The sequence below is a fragment of the Pseudophryne corroboree genome, chromosome 2, assembly GCF_028390025.1.
Source record: "Pseudophryne corroboree isolate aPseCor3 chromosome 2, aPseCor3.hap2, whole genome shotgun sequence".
In the NCBI taxonomy this organism is placed as follows: Eukaryota; Metazoa; Chordata; class Amphibia; order Anura; family Myobatrachidae; genus Pseudophryne; species Pseudophryne corroboree.
In genome coordinates, this window is record NC_086445.1 from 817,196,722 (window position 1) to 817,219,449 (window position 22,728).

Sequence of the window (22,728 nt, forward strand, 5' to 3'; positions counted from 1 at the left end):
TGCCGAGTGCCGACACAGAGGTAGCCACAGCCGTGAACTACCGTACTGTACTGTGCCTGCTGCTAATATAGACTGGTTGATAAAGAGATGTAGTAGTATGTATGTATAAAGAAGAAAGAAAAAAAAACCCACGGGTAGGTGGTATACAATTATGGATGGACTGCCGAGTGCCGACACAGAGGTAGCTACAGCCGTGAACTACCGTACTGTGTCTGCTGCGACTGGATGATAAATAATGATATAAAAAATATATATATATCACTACTGCAGCCGGACAGGTATATATATTATATAATGACGGACCTGCTGGACACTGTCTGTCAGCAGAATGAGTTTTTTATAGAATAAAAAAAAAAACACCACACAAGTGAAGTCACACGACGAGTGTTTAACTTTTTCAGGCAATCACAATATAGTATACTACTAACTATACTGGTGGTCAGTGTGGTCAGGTCACTGGTCAGTCACACTGGCAGTGGCACTCCTGCAGCAAAAGTGTGCACTGTTTAATTTTAATATAATATGTACTCCTGGCTCCTGCTATAACCTATAACTGGCACTGCAGTGCTCCCCAGTCTCCCCCACAATTATAAGCTGTGTGAGCTGAGCACAGTCAGATATATAATATATACATAGATGATGCAGCACACTGGGCTGAGCAGTGCACACAGATATGGTATGTGACTGTCTTGTACTCCTGGCTCCTGCTATAACCTATAACTGGCACTGCAGTGCTCCCCAGTCTCCCCCACAATTATAAGCTGTGTGAGCTGAGCACAGTCAGATATATAATATATACATAGATGATGCAGGCATGCAGCACACTGGGCTGAGCAGTGCACACAGATATGGTATGTGACTGAGTCACTGTGTGTACCGTTTTTTTCAGGCAGAGAACGGATATATTAAATAAAACAACTGCACTGCTGGTGGTCACTGTGGTCAGTCACTAAACTCTGCACTCTCTTCTACAGTATCAGCCTCAGGTCAATCTCTCTCTCTCTCTCCTAATCTAAATGGAGAGGATGCCAGCCACGTCCTCTCCCTATCAATCTCAATGCACGTGTGAAAATGGCGGCGACGCGCGGCTCCTTATATAGAATCCGAGTCTCGCGAGAATCCGACAGCGTCATGATGACGTTCGGGCGCGCTCGGGTTAACCGAGCAAGGCGGGAAGATCCGAGTCGCTCGGACCCGTGAAAAAAAACATGAAGTTCGTGCGGGTTCGGATTCAGAGAAACCGAACCCGCTCATCTCTATATTCATCTAATATACACTATTTTATATATATATATATATATATATATATTAGGGATGAGCGGATTCGGATCCCAGAGATCCGAACCCCCCCAGACTTCATGATCCGAGTCCAGCTCAGGACTTCCCATCTTCCTCTGATCCCAGATCGAGGCAAAACGCCATCATTCCGCTGTCAGATTCTCGTGAGTTTTGGATTCCTTATAAGGAGCCGCGTGTCACCGCCATTTTCAATCCAAGCTTGGAGAGTTAGGGAGACAGACCTCTGTCTCTCTGTGGGTGGTGGCGTACAGCTGTGCTGCTGTCCTATGCTGTTCTGGGGTGATGTCCCGTGGTGTCCTGTGCTGTTAGGGGTGCTGCAGTCCTGTGCTGTACAGGGGTTCTGTACTGTGGTGTCCTGTGCTTTTAAGGGTGCTGCTGTCCTGTGCTGTACAGTGGTGCTGTCCTGTGGTGTCCTGTGCTGTTAGGGGTGCTGCTGTCCTGTTGCTGTACAAGGGTGCTGTACAGAGGTACTGCAGTCCTGTGCTGTACAGGGTTGCTGTCCTGTGTGCTGTAAAAATAAAGGGATGCTGTAAAAATAAAGGGGCACTGTTCTGTGTGCTGTAAAAATAAAGGGGTGCAGTAAAGGGGCACTGTTCTGTGTGCTGTAAAAAATAAAGGGGCACTGGCCTGTTTGCTGTAAAAATAAGGGGGTGCTGTACATATAAAGGGGCACTGTTCTGTGTGCTGTAAAAATAAGGGGACACAGTGGCCCTGTCCTGTGTGCTGTAAAAATAAAGGGGCACTGTTCTGTGTGCTGTAAAAATAAATGGACAATGTGGCCCTGTCCTGTATGCTGTAAAAATAAAGGGGCACTGTTCTGTGTGCTGTAAAAATAAAGGGACGCTGTGGCCCTGTCCTGTATGCTGTAAAAATAAAGGGGCACTGTTCTGTGTGCTGTAAAAATAAATGGACGCTGTGGCCCTGTCCTGTATGCTGTAAAAATAAAGGGGTACTGTTTTGTGTGCTGTAAAAATAAAGGGACGCTGTGGCCCTGTCCTGTATGCTGGAAAAATAAAGGGGCACTGTTCTTTGTGCTGTAAAAATAAAGGGATGCTGTAAAAATTAAGGGGCACTGTGGCCTTGTGCTGTAAAAATAAAGGGGCACTGTGGCCTTGTCCAGTGTGCTGTAAAAATAAAGGGGTGCTGTGGCCCTGTACTGTGTGCTATAAAAATAAAGGGGCATTGTTCTGTGTGCTGTAAAAATAAAGGGGCACTGTTCTGTGTGTTGTAAAAATAAATGGGCGCTGTCCTGTGAAATGTATAATAAAAATTTGGAGGAAAAAATAGTGAAAGATCAGGAACCACTACCTAGTACTAATGCTGAAGCTGCTGCCACCAATCATGAGTGACATTGACGATGCAATTCCATCAACGTTGTCTGCTAAGGTCGATGCCCAATGTCATAGAGGGCATGTAAAATCCAAGAAGCAAAAACTAATAAACAAAAAAAAGAGAAATTATCTGATGAGAAACATAAAATTGGCAATATGCCATTCACGACACGAAGTGGCAAGGACAGGCTTAGGCCTTGGCCTATGTTCGTGACTGGTGGTTCAGCTTCTCATGAAGATGGAAGCCCTCATCCCTCTTGAAAAATTAAAAAAATAAAGCTTGTTAAAGCACAGGAAAAAACTGTGCATTTAAATATATCACAAATCCCCAAGGAGAGTCCAAGTGTGTCCGCGGATGCAATGTCTAGGTATGACCTTCCCAAGACTGTATGGGAAGAGAAGGCTCCTACCACCATTTGCATGCCCTTTGCAAGTGCAGGGAGGAGCACTGCCAGTCCAGTTGCTGATATTGAGGATGTACTGGTGCACTGTAAAAGTACACCAGGATGAAGAAGATATTCTGTAGCTGGCGCTGAGGAGTAAGTTGACGATGAGGATTCTGATGGTGATGTGGTTTGTTTGAATAAGTCACCAGTGGAGACAGTTGTTTGCCATGAAATGAAAGAGCACATTGTCATGCCTGGGCAAAATACCAAAACATCCACCTCTTCGGTGTGGAATTATTTCTCTGTGAGGATGAGGATGTAAACACTGAAGGGGGTGAGGAATGAAGATGACATCTTGCCTGTATAGAGCCAGTTTGTGCAAGGAGATATTAGTTGCTTCTTTTTTGGCGGGGGCCCAAACAAACCAATCATTCAGCCACAGTCATGTGGCAGACCCTGTCGCTGAAATTATTGGTTTGTTAAAGTGTGCATGTCTTGTTTATACAGCATAAGTGTGGGAGGGCCCAAGGACAAATCCATGTTGCATGTCTTTTCTTTGTTTGCCATAACAATCCAGAGGTGCTGCCCTATATGGGGTGCTGCCCCTCTGCCCTATCAGTCCAGGGGTGCTGCCCCACTGCAGTTTAAGTCCAGGGGGTGCTGCTGCCTGTCTGCTGTGTAATTCACCAGGGGTGCTGCCAATGCTGTATTATTATTATTATTATTATTATTTATTTATATGGCGCCACAAGGGTTCCGCAGCTCCCAATTACAGAGTACATAAATAATCAAAACAGGAAAACAGCAACTTACAGTTGAAGACAGTATAGGACAAGTACAGGGTAAATAAAACATAGCTACATCAGCAGATGACACTGAAATAAGTATCAGGTGGCAGAAGACTTCTGGATTTAGTGCAGTTGAAAATTATTCAAGTAAGAAAAAGGATAAGCACATGAGGGAAGAGGGCCCTACTCGTGACAGCTTACATTCTAAAGGGGAGGGATAGACAGACAGGGGTGACACAGATGGGGTATATAGAAAGTGTAGAACAGAGGGTTAGGATGAGATTTGGCTGCGTTTGGTGAAGAAGTGTGTCTTGAGAGCCCGTTTGAAGTTTTGTAGAGAGGTGGAGAGTCTGAGGGGGAGAGGTAGGGAATTCCAGAGAAGTGGTGCAGCACGCGAAAAATCTTGGAGGTAGGAGCGTGAGGAGGTAATCCGTAGGCAGGAAAGTCGTTGTGCATTAGCAGAGCGAAGAGGACGGGTGGGAGTGTAAAGGGAGATAAGATCAGAAATGTAGATGGGAGAGGAGTGGGTGAGGGCTTTGTAAGCGAGTGTAAGAAGCTTGAAATGGATTCTGAAAGGGAAGGGGAGCCAGTGAAGGTCTAGTAAGAGAGGAGAGGTATACGTAGTGCGTTTGGTGAGGAAAATGAGCCGGGCAGCAGCATTGAGGATAGATTGGAGTGGAGAGAGGTGTTTGTCAGGAATGCCAGTCAGGAGGAGATTACAGTAATCCAGTCTGGGGATGACCAATGAGTGGATAAGAGTCTTAGTAGCATCCTGGGTCAGAAAGGGTCTGATCCTGGAAATATTTTTTAGATGAAAACGGCAGGTTTGCGAGAGGTGCTGAATGTGTGGTTTGAAGGAGAGGGAGGAGTCCAGGATTACTCCAAGACAGCACACTTGGGCGCTAGAGGAGATAGTAGTGCCATCAATAGATGAGATTGTAGGAGGTGAGGTTATGCGGGAGGGAGGAAAGATGATCAGCTCGGTCTTAGACATGTTAAGTTTAAGAAAGCGCTGGGACATCCAGGAAGAGGTAGCAGAGAGACAGTTGGAGATACGAGTGAGGAGAGCAGGGGAGAGGTCTGGAGAGGAAAGATAGATTTGGGTGTCATCAGCATAGAGATGATATTGGAAACCAAAAGAACTAATGAGCTTACCTAGTGAGGATGTGTAGAGAGAGAAGAGGAGAGCACCAAGGACAGAACCTTGGGGTACACCTACAGTTAGTGGAAGTGAGGGGGAGGTGGAGTCATGAGAAGAGACAGAGAATGAACGGTCAGAGAGGTAGGAAGAAAGCCAAGAGAGGGCAGTATCACGCAGCCCAATGGAGTGAAGGATTTGCAGTAGGAGAGGATGGTCCACAGTGCCAAAAGCAGCAGAGAGATCAAGTAGAATAAGTAGAGAGTAGTGTCCCTTAGATTTAGCAGCATGGAGGTCATTGCATACTTTTGTAAGGGCAGTTTCAGTTGAGTGGAGAGGACGGAAGCCAGACTGGAATGGGTCAAGTAGTGAGTGTGAGGAAAGAAAGGAAGTAAGGCGGTTGTAGACAATACGCTCAAGGAGTTTGGAGGCAAAAGGGAGGAGAGAGATGGGTCGGTAGTTGGAGAGAGTGTTTGGATCAAGGGTAGGTTTTTTAAGAATAGGAGAGATGAGTGCATGCTTGAAGGCAGAGGGGACAGTGCCTGATGAGAGGGAGAGATTGAGAAGGTGGGAAAGATGGGAACAAGCAGAAGGAGAGAGGTAGCGGAGGAGGCGGGAGGGGATAGGGTCAAGTGGGGAGGTGGTGAGGGGACAGGAACGAATGAGGGCCATGACTTCCTCTCCAGTTGCATGGGAGAAAGAGGTCAGAGTAGGTGGGTGGGATGGGGAGGGGTGGTAAGGGATGGGGAAAGCTGGTTACTGATGGTCTGGTGTGATGTGATGTCCTTACGTATGGAGTCAATTTTGGATGTGAAGTAAGTGGCAAAGTCAAGAGCAGAGAGTGAGGAAGGGAGATGAGGTGGAGGTGGGCAGAGGAGTGAGTTGAGAGTGGCAAAGAGGCGCCGGGGGTTGGAAGACTGGGAGGAGATGAGGTTCTTGAAGTATGACTGTTTAGCAAGAGAAAGGGCAGCACTGAAGGATGAGAGCATAAGTTTGAAATGGAGGAAGTCTGCCTTAGAGCGTGATTTCCTCCAGTGTTGCTCAGCAGTACGTGAGCATTTTTGCAGATATCTGGTGCATTTGGTGTGCCAGGGTTGAGGTGTTAATTTGTGAGGGTGAATAGTGGTTGGTGGAGCAACAGAGTCAAGAGCAGAAGTAAGGGATGCATTGTATATGGAAGTGGCTTGTTCAGGGCATGAGAGAGAGAGAATAGGAGAGAGGAGTGAGTCAAACAGGGAGGAAAGGAATGTGGTGTCAATAGCCTCAATGTTACGCTTAGTGATGGTAGCCTTGGGAGGTAGAGATGGGGAAGTCGAGAGAGATTAGTTAAAGGAGAGCAGGTGGTGGTCAGAGAGTGGAAATGGGGAATTGGAAAAATCAGAAATATCACAGCGGTGAGTGAAGACCAGATCCAGTGAGCTCCCATTCACATGGGAGGGTGAGGAGGTCCACTGGGATAGACCAAGTGAAGAGGTGAGCTTAAGGAGTTTAGAGGCAGGGGATTGTGTGGGGATGTCAATAGGGATGTTGAAATCGCCTAGGATAATGGAAGGAATGTCAGAAGAGAGGAAGTGAGGAAGCCAGGAAGCAAAGTTGTCGTTGAATTTGGAAGCAGTGCCAGGGGGGCGATAAATGACAGCTACTCTAAGATAGACTGGTTGGAAGAGGCATATAGTATGGACCTCAAATGTAGAGAATGTAAGGGATGGTTCTGGTGGTATGAGTTGGGAGGAGTAACTAGAAGGTAAAAGGACCCCAACACCACCCCCATGGCGACCCCCAGGTCGGGGTGTGTGTGTGAATGTGAGGCCCCCAGCAGAGAGAGCAGCAGGAGAAGTAGTGTTAGAGGGCGTAATCCAAGTTTCAGTAATGGCTAGTAGGTGTAGGGAGTTGGAAATGAAAAGGTCATGAGTGGGGACCAGTTTGTTACAAACAGATCTGGCATTCCAGAGGGCACAGGATAGGGGGTATGAGTTTGTGGGAGAGATGTGAATGAGATTATCAGGGATGCTGTAGCGATGAGGAGAGATTAACTTTGAGGGCAGGGATGATGAGAGAGCAGTGATGGTGCAGGTGCCAGTGCTAAGAGGGGAAACTGCAGGAGGTGGGCAGGAAGGGAGGTCAGTGTGATGTGGATGGGGGTGTGGGGAGGTGATGGGGAAGGGAGAGAGGGAGCAGGGCTGAGTTGTGGGGTAGCAGGACCATGGGGCAGACGTGAGTGAAAGTGGGGTAACAGGAAAGGAGGGGAAAGAATACAGAGAGATGGAGGGGAGACAGAGGAGGGGAGGGAGGAGGAGGTGTAGGAGACTAGGGGGGGAAGGATAAAGACACATGATTAGGTAGACACTGAGTAATGTGGGGAGTATAAGAAAGCCTTGACATAGTGTTTAGTAGGTAAATAGGTTGAGGGAAAGTGGAAGTAGGAGTGGAGGCTGTAAGGAATTCAGAGTTGAAGAATTGCAGAAATGTAGATGAGAAAAGCAGTGTCGGCTCAATGGGTGTAGATTTAGTATGAAATAAATCAGAAGCGTAGATAAAGTGGGTGCTGTAATGTATTTGGACGGTATATAATGAAAAGGATTGTGAGGTTTAAGAAGCAATGGTGGTTATGAAAGATTTTTTAGGTGTTTGTAGGTAAGAATGCATTGGTGCAGCTGTGCATGAAACAAAATTACAATAATACAGATACAAGCATTTGTTGGTGAAATGGATGGTTTATGAAATGTCCAAGTAAGGTAGTTCCGTGCTATTTAATCAGATGCAACAATCAGGAGGTGAGTGGTCTGAAGAGTAAGTGACTCACATTTGTTATTAGTTCCTCTGGTTTCTTTGTTTTGTTAGATTGGTGTGCTTCTGTTTTCCTTCTTTTTCACTTCGTTTGAACGCTGTTGGAACGCTGCGGTTATGTGTCAATTTTATCACGCTTTGATAAAAATGCACGCTTAGATCATAAATGCACAGCCAAACGGCTTTGCACAGCCTACACCACCAGTTCATAAACTGAACACAAAATCCCTTCTTAAAATCGATCAAAATCAAATTAGATTTGAAAATAGAATAAAAAATCAATTATTAGTAAATGAGGGATTTTTTTTAAGGAATTGTGATTTTCGATTACAGTCAATTTTTAAGATTCATAAAAATGAATCCCAAATCAAACTTTAGGTACATTTTTCCCAAGGTCAAGTTGCATTTGGAATGTATTGCATAGACATCACGTTATTGTGCTGAGTAAGAATAAAATAAATATCACAGCTAATAGTTACAAACAAGAAATCAAATATTGAAGGCAGCAATGTTAGTATCAGTACTTGCAAAATGTCTTAATATATATGGTTACTAATGTTATATAGAAATATCTGGCCACAAGCATTTTAGCATAGATACACACAGACATGTGGAGCTAGACATGCCCTTTGGGAAGAGCATGATACCCCCCTCTACAGTGCATTCTTCTAATAACTATAATCTCCCTGAAACCACGTTTCAAAAGTAAGCAAGTACTGTCTGATTTAATGTGTTGTGAAAAACTATGATTGGCAAAAACTTTTATGATGTTGGGAGAACATTTCCATAACATCATAAAAGCAATAACATGGGTTACAACTGTTTCAAGCTCATAAGATCCTCACAGGCCAATTAGGGAGGATTTCAGAAACAATGTTTCAATGGTGTAGACTCCTTTCTAACCCTACATTTGTTGTACTGTACACAATAATGACTATAATGTATGTACTTTAACATAAACAAACATTTTCACGTTAAAATGTTGCTAGTAACAATAATTAATATGCACATGCACAATCCACTCAAATTGAACATTTTAATATCATTCTACCCAGGTCAAAATACATAAATCTCACATTTTAGTCTTTTGACATTCAGTATCCATAAAGTAAATGTAATAGTTTTACAATATGCTTTTCTCTTGCAGACCATGTTTACAGCATGCGAGCTGGGAGTGTTTGATTTGCTACATGAACTATCGGAGCCTCTGACAACAGAAACCATTGCTTCTCGCTTGTGTACCAGCGTAGATGGAACAGACCGGCTGCTCACTGCCTGTGTTGGACTGAAACTCCTGAAAGTTGAACTGAAGAACAATGAAGGTAACATACTTTTGTGAATGACATGTTCTTAGGACCTCATTCTGAGGTGGAAGTAAAGCAAAAAAGCGCAAGTACTGTACCTTTGCACTTGGACAAACTATGCTGCAATGCAAGGGATGCATATATATTTATTGCATTCAATTCTGGCTGCTTTTGCAGGTAGCCCACAAATGCTGGACAGCTGTATTTTTACACTGCAATTTAGATTTAAGTTTGGATACACCCCACTCAAATCTAAATATCTCTGCACATTTTTAATGTGCCCTACCATATGAGCAACATGATTTTGCCAAGGTGCAAAGTACAGTATTATAATAATACTTTTAATTTTATATATATACTGTATAGCTCTCACTCAAGGCGCTTAACAGATAGAATGAAGATAATACAGTACAGTGCAGAAAAGCTTTTCATAAAATACAGAGAACATGGATATACTGTACTAAAGGGACAGTAAGGAAATGCTTGAGTAAACATGAAACTCTTGAGTCAGTTTTTGAAGTATTCTAGAGTGTGGGCCTCTCAAACTGTGCAGGGAAGTAAGTCGAAGCCGCATGGCTAAAAGCTTGACCCCAGAGAAATTCCAGGGTGTTCTAGGTACTACTTAAAGTCGTTCATCTACAGATCACAGTAATCGAGCCAGGTGGTATGGAATCAGAAACTGCTTACAGGCAGCCAGTGGAGGAAGTAGAGAATGGTTGTTATATGGCTGGAACAAGGCTGATTGGTTAACAGCTTGCAGCTGCATTTTGTACCAGCTGTAAGCGGTGCAATTCTTTTGCTGGGAGACCAAGGTAGAGGACATTGCAGTAGTGTAATTGAGCTGATATAAATGCATGTAAGACTTTTGGCAGACCTTCAAAGGATGCTTAATTCTGTATATGTTCTCAGATAAAAGAATGTGGGGTTCATTATGGCTGATACCTGATGGTTAAGTGACAAGCCACCATCCATAACAACACCAATATTCTGCACATGATAAGTGTTTTCTAATTCTGTACCTCTAATTGTAAGTAATTGGACTATGCTGCAGTCTTTAATGTTGAGGTCCTATCATAAGGACCTCTATTTTATCAGGATTCAGTCGCAGCCAATTGGTACTGAGTTCTGATTGGAGCTCTGACCACCTTGCCTGGTAACAGCAACTAGTGAGGATCAGTCCTCGAAAAAGGGGCGGTATGCAATGGTATGGTATAGCACCACTTCCCGCAGTCACTTTTGTCACAGTAGAGAATGTACCAGCACTGGGACTGAGTATGGAATCCTAGCTGGAACAGTAGCGTTGTGTGGAGATGTGTCCCTCTGGAGTGAGAGAAGCAGGGGGTGAGATGGGGGAGTGAGGGGCGCATTGATTTTACCACACGTGTCTTTCTCCTGCCACATGAAGAGGAGTCACTCTGACTCTCAGGAGACCCACATGGACACCGAGGCCAAAGATTTGATAAAACTAGTTACTGTGCTGGTGCCTCCTGCTAGTAAGAAATAATCTGCCGCAGTGCAGCTACACACTTAAGTTACTTTCAAATGGGCTTTATGTGTATAAGCGCCACTTCTGTAAGGGGCACTACAGTGGGTATTGTGTGTGTAAGGGGCTCGCCTACTGTGGGTATTGTGTGTGTTAGGGGCACTACTTGAAGCAATGTGAATAAGATTCTGCTACTGTGAGGCATAATTTGAATTGGGGGTACTATTGTGAGTCCACTCTCTTCCTTGTGAGACCACACCCTTTTTTGTGACGCACATCTTTTGCGTGCACTGTTATTTTATAATGTATGGGACATACTGTATGGAACAAATTTATGGTTTGCAGGGGGGTACCAAACACCCTAGCCCTGGCCCTGGCTCCACCTAATGAGAGGGGGTGGAGGTGGTGGTGGGAGATGAGTTCTCTCTCTCCAGGGCCACTTTAAGCTATGCATATCATAAAACATTTATAAGACAACTTTATCACCACACAGTAAATATATATGTAAGTACAATACAATGTTAATGTTAATTACCTGGGAAAGTCTTGTTTGCATATTTGGTAAAGCATCAATACATTATTATATGTTATTAATGTAACCTACCTTAGGTCTCATCTAGGTAGGTTAAGTGAAATAATTTGTGCCTCCACCTAAGCTACGTTGTTAGAGGTATCTCATGGGGCTTGCTTGGGTAAACCCTTTGCATTAACAGTTAATCCCAAAGTAAATGGATCATTACAACCAAAATATGCAAATATTATCATTAAGATTTCTATTTATTAATGAAAACATTTCGGTAATAAGATAACAGTTCTTTATTTTGCAGGAACTCTTCACAGGATGATTTTTCCGATAAGGTGATAAGCAATAGGTTATCAACACACAATATAACTTTCCTCCCCCCAGTGCGCGCACTAATAATGTCAGGGTCTCTGTAGGCTAAATATAAATCCTTATAAGATTTATGAAGTTACACACATCTATACCTTATGTATATTTCCTTTTAATCTTATTTCGCAAGTGAATTTTATCCTAGCGAATTATAACATGCTCTAAATCTCCATTTCTTAAAAAGACATTCTGCGTATAGAACAATGACATTCAGCGTTTTGATTACAAACTACTGAGTAACTTCTTATACTGCAATATAAGCCCCTTGAAATTTGCATATGCTTTTAGTGTCACAAAGTTGCTTCAAGAATGGCGGTGCACATTAGCTGTAATCCTCCTCTAGTTTGCTTTTACTGTGAGTGATGCAATTGCATACGTATAAAGCTTCTTTATTGAGACTTATGACTGAACAGTTTTTGTGCAGATATTGTATAGTTAGTGTATTACTGCAATATGGTTATGCTTTGGCGTACTGCACAGTAGAGTTCATATGATCCCATGGAATATAACATCCAGAGAGGCTGCAAACGCAACTAAATACTGTATATAGTAATTCACTGGACTTCCTGCTGGAAACTCTGCCGCTATGCTTTACAATAGTAAATAAGACGTCTGCTCAGTATTACTTCTCTATTTTGCAGCTGCTTGGAATACTCATAAGTTATGTGCTTATTCCTCCTGTCACGCAGTCTGCAGTTTTACTAGGTGCAGCTGCAGGTGAGCTTGTCCCTGGCAGTGTCTCCCTGTCTCCCAGCAGATTATAGTAGACCTTACAAGAATGGCTTTAGTGTAAGAAACTGCAATAGATCTGCATTAATGACATGCTGAAGAGACTCTCTGTTTATGATGTTATCCAAGCACAATAGCATGTGCTAATAAGATGCTTTTAATCAATACTTTGCTGTTTGCTAGTACCTATGACAGGTCACTGTGTTCTGTTGTGCATTAGAGGTGCTTTTGTATTACCTCTGTGATCCCTCTGTCTCTGGCAGGCTCTCTCAGGGAGATACAGATGATCAGGCACACATACCCTTATATGGTCACACTGGGCGGCACCTTCCTCTCCTCATGGACAGGCCCCTTCTTATTAGTAAGAAGCACAGTAATGCTGGGGCTCCCTCTGTCAGCAGTGACATCAGAGGGGGTGGATAAGAGAACAGGGTCCTGGCAGAGAGGGTCTGACAGTCGGGCTACACTCCTTCCATCCCCCTGCAGCAGGGACATGGAGCAGACAGAGGCATAGTCTGTGCAGACCTGAGGTAAAGTCCTGCTGCAGACGCTGCTCACACTGACAGTCTCTCATTCCTCTCCTCAGAGCAAAGGTCAGGCTATTTATAGAGATTCACACAGTTCCCGGATGTGTCCCGCTCCTTGCTCGTGACCTCTTTTAGAAAAAACTCTCCTGCAGCTCGTGGACACTCTAGAAAGCTCAAAGCAGCATTTAACTCAGTCAGTGCTGTATTTAACCAATTCAGGGCTGCTACTAACTCTCTCTAGCCACACAGTCTACTATCACTTTAGGGGAGGGATACATTAAACATTTATTATATTATACACAGTTTATAAACACTTTTATTCATACACTTTATAATTTCTAACTTATAGTTATAACCAAGGGTTACACTCTCCCCCTGGTGTGCTGACACCAAGAACTATGAATTGGGGTCTGTACACCATAAACTAATAAGATATTATTTAACCAATTCAACATTCCCATTGCCTACACAAATTTCCCTTCACCTCTTAAATAGCCACCCAAAATAAGGCCAGGAGTAAATTATATTAGGATGTACTGTCCGCAATACTTCTGATGGATCCCCCAATGTATCATATGTCAGAATTGTAGGAGGCCTTTTATTTCTTTTGGGACGGGAAATATCCTCCTCAAAAATGCTCCTGCTTTCTCTAGATTCAGCATCTGAAATACCCAAGTCCTCGCAATGTTCTATATCTCCTACCTCAAATTCACTAACAGTAGGTGGGGATTGTATTGGGTACTTAAATGACAGATCACCTGATGAAAATCCTGAAATTTCACTTAAATTAGACTGTCTCCCTCTTTGCGTGTCTACTCTATCACTTTCTTGATAGATACAACCCATTAATTCTTCGTCCGAAGAATCATATTCATCAGAGAAGTCTACTTTGCACTCTGTGGGTCGTTAATTATCCTTTTTCAGAGACCCTTCTTCCCTTTCAGGCTCTAATGAGAGATCTGAGGTAAGTCTAACTTCACGGCCTATATGGAGGAGATGTTGCCGGTGGCAAGTTTTTATAGGACCTGAGGTTCCTTCCTGTATGATTTTGTAAGATGGGCAACTGGACAGCTGCTCCACAACAACATACAGTTCGGAACGCCATCTATTACTTAGTTTACACCTCTGGGAAGGTCCTAAGTTTCGGATGAGAACTTTATCCCCAGGAAGCAGTACTCTATCCCTAACTTTTAAATCATAACGGGTCTTTTTTCCCCCCCTAACTTTTCTGCTGCTAATTGGGCAAGCTGATGAGCTATCTTAAGGTCTTTCCACAACTGTTCTACATACTTAGTATGGGGAACAGAACACCTTTCTTCTGCCGAAACTCCTAAACAAACATCGATTGGTAAACGTGCCTCTCTTCCAAACATTAATAAATAAGGGGAGTATCCCGTGGCTTCATTCTTCGTACAATTATATGCGTGCACTAGATGACATAAGTACCGACTCCACTGAGACTTTTGTCTATGATCCAGGGTGCCCAGCATATTAAGAAGGGTACGGTTAAACCTTTCGGGTTGCGGGTCTCCTTGTGGATGGTAAGGTGTGGTTCTTGATTTTTTTATACCACAGACATCACATAACTCCCGGATGAGCCGACTTTCAAAATCCCGCCCCTGGTCAGAATGTAAGCGAGCAGGGAGACCATAATGTATGAAAAATCTTTCCCATAGGGTCTTCGCCACAGTTATAGCCCGTTGATCCCTTGTTAGGTATGCTTGGGAATAGCGAGTGAAGTGGTCCATGACTACTAAGATATTACATTTCTTTCCTGCTTCAGACTCAATAGTCAAAAAATCGATGCACACCAAATCCATGGGTCCCTCTGAGGTGATATTTTGAAGAGGGGCATTCCTCCCAGGCAAGGTCTTACTAAGAATACAATTTCCACAAGTATCACAGTACTGAGTCACATCAGTTCCCATCTTTGGCCAATAGAAACGGTCAGATATCAGCCCAAATGTTTTCTCAACTCCGAAATCGCCATGATCATCATGTAGGGACTTGAAAACCAAAGAATGGAGCTTCTCAGGTAAAACCATCTGGTTCTTTGTTCCTCCTTTGGTGATTACTTTCCTATATAGTACACCATGCTTCAAAAATAACTTACTATACTGACGGCCTAGAATTTTAGCCTTCTCATTTGGTAAGACCAATGGCGGACGCCCATAGCCCTTCTCAACTGCCCTCCATATATCCTGAATATATGGATCCTACCGTTGCTCGTCCTTAATTTGGCTCCAGCTCAGCCTATGGAGTTCTCCTAATTCCATTTGTGACAACCAGCAGTAGGCTAGAGGAAGTGCTTGCCCTGTGGCCCCTAATGACCCAACATAATCAGCATCATACTGGAAAGAAGATGTCAGGTAACAAAGTCCTTTCACCTCTGTTTTTGGAATTTCAATCCATTCCTCTTCTTGGTGTTCCAAGGAGTCACGCTTTAATCTGGATAAAGTGTCAGCATCTATGTTCTGATTTCCAGGTCTGTATTTTAGTTGAAAATTGTAGACAGACAATGCGGCCAGCCATCTATGTCCAGTGGCATCCAATTTAGCAGTGGTTTGCACATATGTTAGTGGATTGTTATCAGTGTGAACTTCAAAGTCCACTCCGTATAGATATTCATGTAACTTGTCCACTACTGCCCATTTTAAAGCAAGAAACTCCAATGTATGAGCAGGGTAAGTTAGCTCACTGGAAGTTAAACTCCTACTAATATACGATATTGGGCATAATTTTGAATCATGCCTTTGGTAGAGTACTCCATCTAACCCTTCAAAGGATGCATCAATATGCAACACATAAGGCTTGGTGGGATCAGCATAGGCCAAAACTGATGTGTGCGTCAAACTCTTCTTTAATTTTTGGAAAGCCAATTCACATTGGGAAGTCCACCACTCTCCAAAATTATCATTGACACGGTAGAAAGGACCTAGCTCCTTTTTCTTTTTTGTAGCCAGTGTTTTTTTTGTAGGTGGATATCCTTTAGTTAAATTGTTCAAAGGCTTTGAAATTTTCGAAAACTGGGGAACAAATCGTCGATAATAACTGCAAAAGCCCAAGAAGGATCGTAGTTCTTTAAGTTTTGTAGGTCTTGGCCAATCTCGTACAACTTCCACCTTTGAAGGATCAGCAGAAATCCCTTCTCGACTTACAATGTGGCTTATGTATTTAACAGTCTTTTGGCAGAGTTGGCACTTCTCTAGGGAAAGTTTAAATCCATGATCCATTAGCCGATCTAACACTTTCAGAAGTCTCTGATTGTGTTCTTCGAGAGTTTTACCGAAAACTATAACATCGTCCAGATAAACTACAACCTCCAGGAGGTTCATGTCTCCAACCACTTTCTCCATGCTCCTCTGGAAAGTAGCTGAGGCACCCTTTACTCCCTGGGGCATTCGAAAAAACTAAAAAAATCCCAAAGGGCAAATAAATGCTGTTTTTTCGGCATCTTTTGGATTCATGGAAATTTGGTAGAAACCACTCTTTAAATCTAGTACTGAGAACCACTAGCTCCCTTGTAAACAGTCTAAGGCCTCATCTACTCTTGGAACAGTGTTTTGGTCTGTGATGGTCCTTTTATTGAGTGTGCGGTAGTCAATGCACATATGCACATCACCGTTTTTCTTCTGGGCAATGACAATGGGAGATGCATATGGGCTTTTGGACTCTATAATCACATCATTATCCAGTAGCTCTCTTAAGTGCTGTCGGACATCTTCTAGGTCTCCTGGTGCCAATCTCCGAGACATTTCCCTAAAAGGAGTATCTTCAGTCAACCGGATACTATGTTGCACATCGGTGGCTAGGCCTAAATCCCACTCATGCTGGGAGAAAACCTTTTGTCTATGCATTAGATCCTTCACTAGAAGGTTCTTATCATCACTATGTATATCACTGCCTTGAAAACAGGGATTGAAAGCATCTTGAGTCCAAGCATTAAGTTTAGGATGCTCTTCCTCTTCAATCTTTTTATATACTTTTGGACAAGATGGGTGTATACTTAAAGACTGCGAGTAGGTCTCTCCACCTACCTCACGACACCACTGTGCTAACATCCTAAATAGATTAGCATTGGTTCCAAATATGACCGGGACACTGGGATCCTCTCCTTCTGATTCTGGACATATTAGAGCCATGGTTGTAATTTCCCCATTCACTCCAGCTACTTCTGATGAAAATTTAAGGGTTACTGTTATAAACCCTAAGTAGGGGTAACTGTGATCGCTCAATCCCCAGATTACAAGACTTGACAGAGGCGAGATAGGAATGTCAGCCAGATGTTGTCTATACCACCCTACAAATATGATAGACACCTGGGATCCACTGTCTAATAATACAGTGCAGGAATGTCCATTAATAAATGCTGGTATCTGTGGAGCCGGTCCCATTAAACAATCCGGTAAAGAATTTCCACCACGGGAACTCCCCATTACAGTTTGAGAGCTTTCTAGGGGGCTGATCTGGGGTTTATCGGCCTCCCTCAAGCGTTTCCCGATGACCTAGCACCTCTACTCGACCTTGGAGGGATATAGGTCCCTTCACTATTCCAATGCTGACTGCATTCAAATGCTCTGTGTCCTGGATTACTGCATTGGTAACACTTCTGCTGTCTAAAATTTCTTTCCACATGGACCTCACTACGAACCCCTGTTATGGGTCTAAAAGACTCTGTTTGTTTCTTCACCTCACCCAATTGCGTGGCCAATTGTCCTACTTCTTCCCTCAAGGATTCTACTATTTTGGTCAGATCCACTACTGGGTTTACATTATCATTGACTTTGGGCATTACTACCTTGACCTTTTTAGTGTTCTTTTCCCGGGCCTCTACAAGAGCCTCTTCTTGTTTGACCTCCCTCATCAATTGCATAAAAGTGGGGGCTGACGACTCACAGTGGTGTATCTTAACTTTTGGGCAATGGGATCGGTTGTCAAAGCCCCTTCTAACAGTGGTTGCATTCTATTTTTGTTAATCTCATCAGGAGTCATACCCCCTTTTTCTACAATTTGATGAATCAATTTATCTAACCTATAGATATAAGAGGTTAACTTTTCACCAGACTCTTGGTATGTATGGCGTAGCCGATACATAAGATCACCTGTATTTTCCAGAGTGCCAAACTCTAAATCCAGAGCAGCTAAATAATCTTTGAAACTGGCATTAGGGTCACATCTGTGAGTCGCTTGAATTACTTCCATTGCTGGACCCCTTAGACTCTCTGCCAATCTCTGTTTTTTCACTGTATCAGGACAATGCCACTCCTCTGATTGCTGTATCGTTGTCTCCCTCCAAATTTCAAAGCTATCCTCTCCCACTGGCACAGGGCAAATTCCTGAAAAACTCCTTAATCTTCTGTACCCCCCTTCATAATGAATCCTACCAAATTCTCCCACAATCTTATCAACAGCTGATAACATGGCTGTATTTTGATCCTTGCCCAGATTAGGGTCATGCTCCTGAGTGATCTCCCCCTGATTGTCATTTGTTTCCTTTGTATGCATGTGAATATTGCTATCCCCTGAATCCCTCACATCTTTTTCATTGTGTTTATGTTGAATTTTCCATCTACTTCCAGGATTCTCAGGAGCAGGTACCAAGGGAGGGAACATTTCCTTTTCTAATGGCTCTTTGGTGGTTATTAAAACAGCAATATGCATTCCCAATTCCCCTTTCCGACAATCCACCACTCTAGGTTCCTTTACCCCATAGAGTTGCTGAACAGCAATCTCCACTTCTGCACTTCTAACATCATCTAAGTTCCCAGATAAAGCCATAGATTTATCTGGGAGGACATCCTTTTTCTTACACCACTCAAAAATCTCCTCCTCCTCTAAGTTCATCATTTTTATAAAACAGAAGCTTTTCCTGAGAAATCAACTTCATCTCAGCAGTGCCTCCACATTGTAACCTACCTTAGGTCTCGTCTAGGTAGGTTAAGTGAAATAATTTGTGCCTCCACCCAAGCTACGTTGTTAGAGGTATCTCATGGGGCTTGCTTGGGTAAACCCTATGCATTAACAGTTAATCCCAAAGTAAATGGATTATTACAACCAAAATATGCAAATATTATCATTAAGATTTCTATTTATTAATGAAAACATTTCGGTAATAAGATAACAGTTCTTTATTTTGCAGAAACTGTTCACAGGATGATTTTCCGATAAGGTGATAAGCAATAGGTTATCAACACACAATATAACTTTCCTCCCCCCAGTGCGCACACTAATAATGTCAGGGTCTCTGTAGGCTAAATATAAATCCTTATAAGATTTATGAAGTTACACACATCTTTACCTTATGTATATTTCCTTTTAATCTTATTTCGCAAGTGAATTTTATCCTAGCGAATTATAACATGCTCAAAATCTCCATTTCTTAAAAAGACATTCTGCGTATAGAACAATGACATTCAGCGTTTTGACTACAAACTACTGAGTAACTTCTTATACTGCAGTATAAGCCCCTTGAAATTTGCATATGCTTTTAGTGTAACAAAGTTGCTTCAAGAATGGCGGTGCACATTAGCTGTAATCCTCCTCTAGTTTGCTTTTACTGTGAGTGATGCAATTGCATACGTATAAAGCTTCTTTATTGAGACTTATGACTGAACAGTTTTTGTGCAGATATTGTATAGTTAGTGTATTACTGCAATATGGTTATGCTTTGGCGTACTGCACAGTAGAGTTCATATGATCCCATGGAATATAACATCCAGAGAGGCTGCAAACGCAACTAAATACTGTATATAGTAATTCACTGGACTTCCTGCTGGAAACTCTGCCGCTATGCTTTACAATAGTAAATAAGACGTCTGCTCAGTATTACTTCTCTATTTTGCAGCTGCTTGGAATACTCATAAGTTATGTGCTTATTCCTCCTGTCATGCAGTCTGCAGTTTTACTAGGTGCAGCTGCAGGTGAGCTTGTCCCTGGCAGTGTCTCCCTGTCTCCCAGCAGATTATAGTAGACCTTACAAGAATGGCTTTAGTGTAAGAAACTGCAATAGATCTGCATTAATGACATGCTGAAGAGACTCTCTGTTTATGATGTTATCCAAGCACAATAGCATGTGCTAATAAGATGCTTTTAATCAATACTTTGCTGTTTGCTAGTACCTATGACAGGTCACTGTGTTCTGTTGTGCATTAGAGGTGCTTTTGTATTACCTCTGTGATCCCTCTGTCTCTGGCAGGCTCTCTCAGGGAGATACAGATGATCAGGCACACATACCCTTATATGGTCACACTGGGCGGCACCTTCCTCTCCTCATGGACAGGCCCCTTCTTATTAGTAAGAAGCACAGTAATGCTGGGGCTCCCTCTGTCAGCAGTGACATCAGAGGGGGTGGATCAGAGAACAGGGTCCTGGCAGAGAGGGTCTGACAGTCGGGCTACACTCCTTCCATCCCCCTGCAGCAGGGACATGGAGCAGACAGAGGCATAGTCTGTGCAGACCTGAGGTAAAGTCCTGCTGCAGACGCTGCTCACACTGACAATCTCTCACTCCTCTCCTCAGAGCAAAGGTCAGGCTATTTATAGAGATTCACACAGTTCCCGGATGTGTCCCGCTCCTTGCTCATGACCTCTTTTAGAAAAAACTCTCCTGCAGCTCGTGGACACTCTAGAAAGCTCAAAGCAGCATTTAACTCAGTCAGTGCTGTATTTAACCAATTCAGGGCTGCTACTAACTCTCTCTAGCCACACAGTCTACTATCACTTTAGGGGAGGGATACATTAAACATTTATTATATTATACACAGTTTATAAACACCTATATTCATACACTTTATAATTTCTAACTTATAGTTATAACCAAGGGTTACACTCTCCCCCTGGTGTGCTGACACCAAGAACTATGAATTGGGGTCTGTACACCATAAACTAATAAGATATTATTTAACTAATTCAACATTCCCATTGCCTACACAAATTTCCCTTCACCTCTTAAATAGCCACCCAAAATAAGGCCAGGAGTAAATTATATTAGGATGTACTGTCCGCAATACTTCTGATGGATCCCCCAAAGTATCATATGTCAGAATTGTAAGAGGCCTTTTATTTCTTTTGGGATGGGAAATATCCTCCTCAAAAACGCTCCTGCTTTCTCTAGATTCAGCATCTGAAATACCCAAGTCCTCGCAATGTTCTATATCTCCTACCTCAAATTCACTAACAGTAGGTGGGGATTGTGTTGGGTACTTAAATGACAGATCACCTGATGAAAATCCTGAAATTTCACTTAAATTAGACTGTCTCCCTCTTTGCTTGTCTACTCTATCACTTTCTTGATAGATACAACCCATTAATTCTTCATCCGAAGAATCATATTCATCAGAGAAGTCTACTTTGCACTCTGTGGGTAATTTTTTATCCTTTTTCAGAGACCCTTCTTCCCTTTCAGGCTCTAATGAGAGATCTGAGGTAAGTCTAACTTCACGGCCTATATGTAGGAGATTTTGCCGGTGGTAAGTTTTTATAGGACCTGAGGTTCCTTCCTGTATGATTTTGTAAGATGGGCAACCGGACAGCTGCTCCACCACAACATACGGTTCGGAACGCCATCTATTACTTAGTTTACACCTCTGGGAAGGTCCTAAGTTTCGGATGAGAACTTTATCCCCAGGAAGCAGTACTCTATCCCTAACTTTTAAATCATAACGGGTCTTATTTTTCCCCCCTAACTTTTCTGCTGCTAATTGGGCAAGCTGATGAGCTATCTTAAGGTCTTTCCACAACTGTTCTACATACTTAGTATGGGGAACAGAACACCTTTCTTCTGCCGAAACTCCTAAACAAACATCGATTGGTAAACGTGCCTCTCTTCCAAACATTAATAAATAAGGGGAGTATCCCGTGGCTTCATTCTTCGTACAATTATATGCGTGTACTAGATGACATATGTACCAACTCCACTGAGACTTTTGTCTATGATCCAGGGTGCCCAGCATATTGAGAAGGGTACGGTTAAACCTTTCGGGTTGCGGGTCTCCTTGTGGATGGTAAGGTGTGGTTCTTGATTTTTTTATACCACAGACCTCACATTACTCCCGGATGAGCCGACTTTCAAAATCCCGCCCCTGGTCAGAATGTAAGCGAGCAGGGAGACCATAATGTATGAAAAATCTTTCCCATAGGGTCTTCGCCACAGTTATAGCCCGTTGATCCCTTGTTAGGTATGCTTGGGAATAGCGAGTGAAGTGGTCCATGACTACTAAGATATTACATTTCTTTCCTGCTTCAGACTCAATAGTCAAAAAATCGATGCACACCAAATCCATGGGTCCATCTGAGGTGATATTTTGAAGAGGGGCATTCCTCCCAGGCAAGGTCTTACTAAGAATACAATTTCCACAAGTATCACAGTACCGAGTCACATCAGTTCCCATCTTTGGCCAATAGAAACGGTCAGATATCAGCCCAAATGTTTTCTCAAATCTGAAATGGCCATGATCATCATGTAGGGACTTGAAAACCAAAGAACGGAGCTTCTCAGGTAAAACCATCTGGTTCTTTGTTCCCCCTTTGGTGATTACTTTCCTATATAGTACACCATGCTTCAAAAATAACTTACTATACTGACGGCCTAGAATTTTAGCCTTCTCATTTGGTAAGAACAATGGCGGACGCCCATAGCCCTTCTCAACTGCCCTCCATATATCCTGAATATATGGATCCTACCGTTGCTCATCCTTAATTTGGCTCCGGCTCAGCCTATGGAGTTCTCCTAATTCCATTTGTGACAATCAGCAGTAGGCTAGAGGAAGTGCTTGCCCTTTGGCCCCTAATGACCCAACATAATCAGCATCATACTGGAAAGAAGATGTCAGGTAACAAAGTCCTTTCACCTCTGTTTTTGGAAATTCAATCCATTCCTCTTCTTGGTGTTGTTTAGTTGGGTGCACAGTGTCAATTAATTGGATTAATTATCAAACTAAAACGTAACTTTTATTACTTATATTAATATTAAGAAGGTCCTTATCTTGGGACACATACAGCAAAATATAGAGGTTAAAAACATAACATATACAAACACATAAGTGATATAGACAAGAAGGAAAATGT

The 22,728-nt window shown here is 42.8% G+C and overlaps 1 pseudogene; it reads left to right on the forward strand.

The window, feature by feature from the left end:
* Positions 1-8,879: 8,879 nt before the first annotated feature.
* LOC135018316 (acetylserotonin O-methyltransferase-like) overlaps positions 8,880-22,728 on the forward strand; it is a 175,759-nt pseudogene continuing 161,910 nt past the window's right edge.